This window comes from Cynara cardunculus, assembly GCF_001531365.2.
Source record: "Cynara cardunculus var. scolymus isolate 2C chromosome LG 15, CcrdV1, whole genome shotgun sequence".
NCBI classification, from domain to species: domain Eukaryota; kingdom Viridiplantae; phylum Streptophyta; class Magnoliopsida; order Asterales; family Asteraceae; genus Cynara; species Cynara cardunculus.
Window position 1 is genome coordinate 18,017,746 of NC_037542.1, and position 7,939 is coordinate 18,025,684.

General features: G+C 33.2%; 1 long non-coding RNA gene and 3 other non-coding genes across 4 annotated transcripts in view; 3 read left to right on the top strand and 1 right to left on the bottom strand.

Annotated features, from left to right (window-relative positions):
- LOC112528699 overlaps nt 1-1,839 on the bottom strand; it is a 5,144-nt gene extending 3,305 nt beyond the window's left edge. Inside the window, exon 1 of the long non-coding RNA XR_003070832.1 lies at nt 1,656-1,839. This is a non-coding gene — a long non-coding RNA (uncharacterized LOC112528699). The remainder of the gene's footprint in view (nt 1-1,655) is intronic.
- Nucleotides 1,840-4,918: 3,079 nt separating this feature from the next.
- On the top strand, nt 4,919-5,035 carry LOC112528831. Its single transcript, XR_003070852.1, has one exon. It is a non-coding gene; the product is annotated as a U5 spliceosomal RNA (small nuclear RNA).
- A 484-nt stretch (nt 5,036-5,519) lies between these two features.
- On the top strand, nt 5,520-5,679 carry LOC112528861. The gene has a single exon (XR_003070879.1). It is a non-coding gene; the product is annotated as a U1 spliceosomal RNA (small nuclear RNA).
- A 663-nt stretch (nt 5,680-6,342) lies between these two features.
- On the top strand, nt 6,343-6,460 carry LOC112528834. Its single transcript, XR_003070854.1, has one exon. It is a non-coding gene; the product is annotated as a U5 spliceosomal RNA (small nuclear RNA).
- Nucleotides 6,461-7,939: the final 1,479 nt, after the last annotated feature.

Consider the following 7,939-nt stretch of genomic DNA (forward strand, 5'->3'; position numbering starts at 1 on the left):
TATTCTTTCGCCTTTTACTAAAGAATACCGTGTATTCGTTGTATAAAGTGGCATACGCTTATTTTTGGAGAGGTCTTCCTTTTTGTGAATACCTCCTATAATTTACAGTTTTAGAAAACATCAAGTCCATGTTTGCTAGACGTCGTAGCCAACCTGAATGGTTACTCTTAATGCTCTTCTTAGGTAGATTGGAAAAAGATGTGAATGAAAGATCCCACTAAATCAAATTGTCTTCAATAACATTCAACACTATCACTTACTTACTAGGTAAGATTTTAGTCAACAAAAACGGCATTGTATGCAACTATTTACCCGGTAAACGTTAACTATGGTAAGAGTCCTCACGCTCACTTACCGGGTAAAACTTTTGGTCCTTAGTCTCGCTTTTATCGGGTAAGATTCTTGGTCCTTACCATATTCATCCGGTAAGGTAATGTGACTTGTTAAGCGTTTACCCGGATAAACATTTGATAAACGGCCCTTAAGTTAAGCTTTAGGTTTGTTTACTTTCTAGGTATCTTGTTAAGGTGTATTAGCTCTCCATTTCATCCCACATTGGTGTCAGAATGAGATATGAAGTCAGAGCAAAGGTTATTTATGAAGGGTGTGGTCAAATTATATACATACTTACCATTGACGGGATCAATGGGTGATCAAGAAGGCATATGGTCTAGTTTGGTGACTTCCATTGCACTTATGGGTAAGGCTTTAATAAAATGGATTGACAATGGGAGAGCATTAGAAGTTCTGAAGGGGATTATTTACTTCCAAGATTAGAAGAGATTCAATCACTTGCAGGGAACAACTGCATATTTTTTATTTGTTCTTTATACAAACTATCAACTTCTGTCAAGAATAAATTATCCTGAAATCCAAATCCCTCCAAACCATACCATCAAACCAAACACCTCATAATTCTCTAGTAAATTACATATATGGAAAGGTCAGTGGCATGAGATAGTCACACGGGTTAGTTAGCAGCACAGTTAATCAAGTATGCATAAATTTCGTGTAGTTAAGTGCACCATAACTGAATCATGTAGAGATGGATTTTTATTTATGGTACAATCGAATATGTTAAGGCCTGCAACATACAAGTGGAAGACATGTAATAGATCTAGGCTATTGTTACCTAATGAGTTGTATGAATTGGTTGCAGCACACATACATGAATCAAGTCATTATTCCATCATAAACAGTTGTTTAATCTCCATTGTGGGAATTATGAGAATTCCATCATAAACTTCATGAAGTTGATAGGGGAGAAGAAGGAAGAGAAGACATAAATATAGTTGCTAATATTTCTTGACTCTAATGTAGAAGCTAAGACCTACACTACAGTTTTTTAGATGCAAAACTGGTAGAAGTAAATCTTGCTATTAGATAGAAAGGGAGTGGGAAAATCTCAAATAGGATGCAAAAAACAGTCAATTAAAGGTAACACCATCAGGTAGTAGTTAATCATGAATGGCTAAGGAGCAATGAAACCAAAATAATCACAACAGATCGGATAACATGCATTGTGGAACCAATGAAACCAAAATTATCACAACAGAGACATGGCACCTATGCGACCAAAAATAATCATAAAGAGAAGAGAGATGAAAGCAAAATTAATCACAATAGACTGGATTTTGGAAGTCGAGAGATCTTACCTGTTGAATCGATGGTAGGTTCGAACCAGGGCTCATCGCTAGGTTTCCAACAGTGCGCCGGTGCGATTCCAACAGATTGTGAGTCGCTGGTTTCCAACTGATGTTGCACCGGTGGTATTCAACAATCGATCGAGAGGATAGCGTAGAGAAGAATGGGAGAATCGATAGGGGGGAGTTAGAGACGAACCGGAAGAGGCAAGGAGGCAAACGTGGGAAATTTTCATATATGAATCTGGGGAGCCATTCATCGTTAATTCATTCGGGGCTTTTTCAAAATCCTCAAAAAAAAAAAAAAAATAGCAATTTATTTTTATAATTTTTTTTATTATAGTATTGTATTTATAGTTTTTCTTATTACATTAATGTATTTTCAAACTATTTTTATTAGGACATTGTATTTTGAAAAATTTACCCATTATAGCATTAAGTAACCTTTTGATTTAAATTTACTCATTATACTAGGTTTCTATGCCACCTCATTGTCCACGTAGGCTGTCCACATGTACTATARTGATGTGACTTTCTTACTACATCATTGTACTTTCAAAATTATTTTATTATAGCATATATTAGTTCTTATTAACACTGTATTTTTAATTTTAATATTTAGATATTTTACATGTTATTTAATAAATGTATTAAAAAAATTCTAAATTATTCATTAATATACCAATATCAATAAAACTAGTAGAAGACAAGTTATCTCGCTAACATTTTAAAAAAAAAATATGTGTTTTTTGAAAAAAGGAAAATAAGAATTATTTTTTTTTACCAAAAAATATTATCTTTTAAAGAATATATTATATTTGTTCAAAAACTTTTTACTTGACGAATAAATATATTAAATTAATTATATTTTTTTGAATTATTTATTAATATAACAATATTAAAAAATTATAGATAACAATTTATTTCGYTAATATTTTAAAAAGAACTTTTTAAATATATGTATTTATTTGAACAACATAAAATAGAAAAAATTATTTTTTTTACAAACAAAGTATATCTCGAAAATAATGTTTCATATTTATTTAATAAATATTTTACTCTAAGAATATTTAATTTGAATGCAACTTAATAAGAAAAAGTAAAAAAATATGTTTTTTTAAATCATAGTAATGAAAAATGAAAATCACTAATAATAATTTGAAATAAGTTTTTATTTTAATTTTAGTTAAGTCATCAAAATAATGTGGCATCCACATCACCTCATTAAAGCCACACAAGCAAAAAAGTCAAAGGGTTAACCAGTTTAAAAGGTAACAAGTTACTAATTGCTATTATGGGTAGATTTTTTAAAGTACAATGTCGTAATAAAAAATAATTTGAAAGTACATTGTTGTAATAATGAAAAACAAAAGTAGAATGTTATAATAAGAAATTTTATGAAAGTAAGTTGCTATTTGATGCATTTAATCCAAAAGAGAAAAAGTCTTACTGAATCAGACATTTACTTCTTAATGACATCATTAAGTGGTAAACAAACAATCCCTAAATGCTTACGGAAAAAATTCAACATTATCATTTACTTATCGAGTAAAATTTTAGTCCAACAAAACGGTATGTATACCACAAATTATCGGGTAAGCGCTAACCGTGATAAAAGTCGTCGCCTTGTTTACTAGGTAAAACTCTCGTTACTTGTCTTCGCTTTTTACCAGGTAAGGTTTTTGATCTTTGCTATATTCATCCGGTAAGATAAACTATAAAAAAATATAATAAAAAGCCTATTTCATTCCAATTTCAAAACTACATTTTGCTAACCAACACAGATAGATTTTAACCTTTTAATAGATTTTGTCCCAATTCATGTCAACAAACTGGATGGTTAAATTTCATTATAACTCTTCTAAAGATTTGATTCCTTCAAACAAACATTCTCTGAAACAAACGACCCCTTATAAATAACTATTAAAATAATTCAAGCTGAATGTTTTTGATGTTTTCTAAATTATTGTTACAAACAAATGCAGTGAAATACTAACTATCTCATGAGATTTCTAAATACGATGTTCCTATGATTTCATTGAACCTCAAGTAATTTCAAGTCCAAATCCCGAAAACAAACTGGCCCTAAAAGAGTGTTTGGTTGAGACGGATGGGAAACGGGAATTAGAATGAAACGTTATCTCTACTTGTTTGTGTGTAAATTTGGCAACCTTTTCTCATCTTTCGATCTAAATATAGATATTGCAACAACTTTGGTATGTTTTTCTTGTTTTCAAATTACAATTTGTGAACGTTGTTTGTTTGGTTAACTATGAGTAGGGGTGCTCAAAAACCCGACCAACCCAACCCAACCCAACCCGACGCGGAATAACCCAATCCGAAGCAAGCCGATGTCTAATCAAGTTGTAAAATTGTCAAACCGTATGTATTGGGTTACTATTGTTTGAACCCAACCTAACCCGATGAACCTGATATCCTTTTATTTATTGGATTTAATATAATTGTTGAATTTCTATTAATATATACATTAGACAATTACACTATCATGTATGCTTTTCATATACACATATTTTCAATATATTCATATCTCTATATAACTCATTCATATATATGTTCAGTAACTGTGAACATATATATGTAAATTGAGAAAATTAACTGAATGTGATATACGTAAGAAATATGAATAAGTTGTGTCAAATGGTTGATGATGAAAAAGAAATTATGAGTAGAGAATTAGCATATTCAAGGTTAGAAGGATATTTTAATATACCAAAATATCAATCCGACCAACCCGTACGGATTGGGTTGCACTTTGGTTTGGGTTGTGTTAAGATTTTTCCAAATTGCAAGGATTGGGTTGAGTTATTCAAATGTCTTTAACCCGATCAACCCAACCCATGAACACCCATAACTGTGACTTTCTGCATCAGCTAACATGCAACTACTAATCCTACAAGAATGGTCAGGTTTCGAACCTAAAGTAGATGAGATTTTTCGATACATCCCTTAAATCTTAACCAGTATGTTACAACCCAAGTAGAAATTGTTCCTATCAGAAACAAAGATTTATCTATATTTTTAAAACTAGGAAAATGAAACTACCACTTATTTAATTGGTTTATGATAAAGTGTGAAATGAAGTGCAGAAGATGAAAATGATCCTAAAAAACAAGAATCTCAAGTATCTTTTGGAACTCTTCAAATAGCATTGATTTATTGTGGACCTGCATCTTTCCCACATCGGAGTATTTGTGTAAATCAGGAGGTAGAAGCAGATCCATAAAGAAGGTCCTCAGCAAGGTTTATAGTCACGCAGCCATGCAATGAATACAAAGCGAACTATTCTTTCGCCTTTTACTAAAGAATACCGTGTATTCGTTGTATAAAATGGCATACGCTTATTTTTGGAGAGGTTTTCCTTTTAGGAATACCTCCTACAATTTATAGTCATTTAAGTTTCTTAAAAAACGTTATTCATTAAGCAGACTTTTTCATTCAGACTTGCAATGACCGACTAACCAAAACCTACCTTATAAAAAACTACAACTTACTTTGTTTTGATAGATCAAACTAGCTATGGTCGCTTGCTCTGGCGTTGGTTCCTTGCATTCTTTAATAGCTGTGAAATCCTGCTTCATGTCGACGTCGTAGACAACCTGAACGGTTACTCTTACTGCTCTTCTTAGGTTGATTGGAAAAAAATGTGAATGAAAGATCTCAGTAAATCAAATTGAGTCCAATAATTTAAGAAATGGTGAGAATTCAGATCCACGTATAAGTTAACCTTTAAGTTTGCTACTTTGTAGGTATATTGTAAGGGTATATAAGCTCTCCATTTCATCCCACATTGGTGTCAGAATGAGATATAAAGTCAGAGCAAAGGTTATTTAAGACGGGTGTGATCGAACTTTTTACTTACTTACCTGGACGGGATCAATGGGTGATCAAAAAGGCCTATGGTCTAGGTTGGTGACCTCCATTGCACTTTGGAGGGGTGCCCGCCTAAGGTCGGCCCAAGTGGTCGAGCCTACGTCATAATTTGTGACAGTGGAGGCCTGCGTTCGCGCGGCCTCTTCCTAGTTTTCTAGTTTTCAATCTTTTTTGTATACACTAATTTGCTTCATTTTGTATCTAATATACCACTCCTAATATATACTAGACTCCCGCTCGATTAATTTTTCCAAAATAATGCTGAAACTTGAGAACTTTTTCATTGTTCAAGGTAGAAGAAACGAGCTTTTGTTTTATATTTTTTTTATTATAATTTATTAAGATATCGCCATGTTAGCAGTATATGTTGGGATGGCTCGGTTTGACTCGATATAATAATTTAGAGACGAGCCTATCAAATGATTGATGTTACTAAGCTCAACTCATCAGGTTAAACAATATCTATTATGTGCTCGAGTTCGACTTGTGCTTCGAAATTACGAAGCTCGTTAAATACTTGAATTCATTAAACATGCATGGGTATTACAGTGGATGATATCAAGCAGTGGTGGGTTTTATAGACCAATGACGTACGCATAATTCGTTTTTTTCTATTTTGATTAGTTAACATGCCTTACGTTCTTGTGAATGTTGTCTTTTTTATTGTCAAATATTTAAGAAGGATCTGTGGGACTTATAGCACTGATTCATTGTGGAGCTGTAGCTTACCCACATCGCAATATGAATGCAGCTGTGGAGGTAGAAGCAGATGCATAAAGAAGGTGCTGAACAAGGTTCTAAATCACGCAGCCATGCAATGAACACAAAGCGAACTATTCTTTCGCCTTTTACTAAAGAATACCGTGTGTTCGTTGTATCAAGTGGCATACGCTTATTTTTGGAGAGGTCTTCCTTTTTGTGAATACCTCCAACAAATTCAACAAATTTACAGTTTTAGAAAACATTTATAATTGTTTCATATCTAACTGAGCTCCTTTTTCAATCTGATTTTGAGCTTTGGGTACTGGTCGTTCTGAAATTGCTTATTGACAAAAGTTATCACTCTCATTTATCTTATGAAAACATTTTTAGTCATCAAAATGAATTGTGAATTGTGGTAAGCCTCTTTTACTTGCTTACTGAGTAAGAGTCTTCTCCCTCACCCGCTAAGACTTTATGTCCTTCTATGCCTCTAACCAGTCGAAATTTTCGATCTTTGTCATGCCCATCAGTAAGGTGACACCTGATAATAACTTAACTTGTAGGAGTTGGGTAAACGGCTCCATAATTGATTTCGATAGACCAAACTAGCTAGGATCACTTGCTCTGGCCCTTGGTCCTTCCTTTATATCCCTTAGTAAGTGGACCGTGGTAAGGGAACCTGAACTCTTACTCTTACAGCTCTTCCTAGCAGGGGAGGATGCCGTATGTCAAAATTAGGGGATGGGTCCTTATTAAATATTCTCTTTTATATAGGTAAAAAACATTTTTTTAAAACTTTCTACCATAGTGCCCCCAGTAATTTCCCACTTGTGCCCCCACCATCAAAAAAAGTATCTTAAAACTAACAAAAAACCGAAAAAGTCTCTTGAAATTAAAAAAACAAAAAAGAGCCTTGAAATCGGAAAAAAAAACTAAAAAACCCCTCGAAATCAATCAAAAAACTTTAAGAATCCCTGGAAACGGTTACAATCAACTCCAACAGATACTTTATTTCGGAGATTTCTACATCAGCGTTGCTATTCAAACATTTTATAAATTTCATTATCCCAATACACTAAAAAAGGCCGATTCTATTCATATTTCTTCTGAGTGGTATGTGAAAGGGTAGGGGTATGAACAACCACCCCAAAAGATGCTCTGAATTTGGTAGCGCACAACCTGCCCAGAACCACAATTGTGATCATCTATCGATGTGTTGGAGAAAATGGCCCTTTCCTGAGGAAAGCCAAAGCAACAAAGTCATCCACATGAGCTCCTAATACTACGCATCTTTCAAAAATATAATTACAATCTGTGAAAGTTGTTTGTTTGGTTAATTCGGAGTTTCTGCATCAGCTAACATGCACCTACTAATCCTACAAGAATGGTCTGATTTCGAACAGAGTAGATGAGATTTTTCACTACATCCCCTAAATTTTAACCAGTACGTGATAACCCAAGTAAAAATTGTTCCTATCATAAACAAAGATTTATCTATATTTATAAAACTAGGAAAATGAAACTACCACTTATTTAATTGGTTTATGAGTGTGAAATGAAGTGCAGAAGATGAAAATGACCTAAAAACTAGAAATTTAAAGTATCTTTTAAAACTCTTCAAATAACACTTATTTATTGTGGACCTGCATCTTTCCCACATCGGAATATGAATGCAACTGTGGAGGTAGAAGCAGATGCATAAA